This window comes from Condylura cristata, unplaced genomic scaffold (genome assembly GCF_000260355.1).
Source record: "Condylura cristata isolate star-nosed mole 26May11 unplaced genomic scaffold, ConCri1.0 scaffold00005, whole genome shotgun sequence".
Classification (NCBI taxonomy): domain Eukaryota; kingdom Metazoa; phylum Chordata; class Mammalia; order Eulipotyphla; family Talpidae; genus Condylura; species Condylura cristata.
The window spans coordinates 54,806,744-54,807,697 of NW_004567106.1; the positions used below are offsets into that span (position 1 = coordinate 54,806,744).

At 52.3% G+C, this 954-nt stretch overlaps 1 protein-coding gene across 3 annotated transcripts in view; it reads left to right on the forward strand.

Annotated features, from left to right (window-relative positions):
• Window positions 1–954, forward strand: part of PTPRZ1 (protein tyrosine phosphatase, receptor-type, Z polypeptide 1) — a 152,230-nt gene that overhangs the window by 111,091 nt on the left and 40,185 nt on the right. The window lies entirely within an intron of this gene.

Sequence of the window (954 nt, forward strand, 5' to 3'; positions counted from 1 at the left end):
AAGGAGGCAGCCGAGTCCTCTTCTCCAGGTCTACCGGTTGGTGAGCCAAAGGAGGCAGCCGAGTCCTCTTCTCCAGGTCTACCGGTTGGTGAGCCGAAGGAGGCAGCCGAGTCCTCTTCTCGAGGTCAACCGGTTGGTGAGCGGAAGGAGGCAGCCGAGTCCTCTTCTCTAGGTCTACCAGTAGATGAACCTAAGAAGACAAGCGAGACTTCTTCTCCCGGTCTACCGGTAGATGAGCTTATGAAAGCAACCGAATCCTCTTCTTCAGGTCTACTAGTTGATGAGCCTATGAAAGCAACCGAGTCCTCTTCTTCAGGTCTACCAGTCGATGAGCCTGTGAAAGCAACCAAGTCCTCTTCTCCAGGTCTACCAGTTGATGAACCTAAGAAGTCAAGTGAGTCCTCTTCTCCAGGTCTATCAGTTGATGATCCTATGAAAACAGCTGAGTCCTCTTCTCCAGGTTTACCAGATGAGCCGAAGAAGGCAACTGAGTCCTCTTCTCCAGGTCTACTGGTTGATGATCCTCTGAAAACAACTGAGTCCTCTTCTCCAGGTTTACCTGTTGATGGGCCGAAGAAGTCAACTGAGTCCTCTTCTCCACTTCTACCAGTTGATGAGCCGAAGAAGTCAACTGAGTCCTCTTCTCCAGGCCTGCTGGTTGATGAGCCTAAGAAAACAACTGAGTCCTCTTCTCCAGGCCTGCTGGTTGATGAGCCTAAGAAAGCAACCGAGTCCTCTTCTCCACATCTACCAGTTGGTGAGCCGAAGGAGGCAGCCGAGTCCTCTTCTCCAGGTCCACTGGTTGATGAGCCGAAGAAGGCAGCTGAGTCTTCCTCAGGTCTACTGGTTGATGAGCCTAAGAAGGCAGCCGAGTCCTCTTCTTCAGGACTACCAGTTGAGGAGCCTAAGAAGGCCGCCGAGTCCTCTTCTTCAGGACTACCGGTTGAGGAGCCT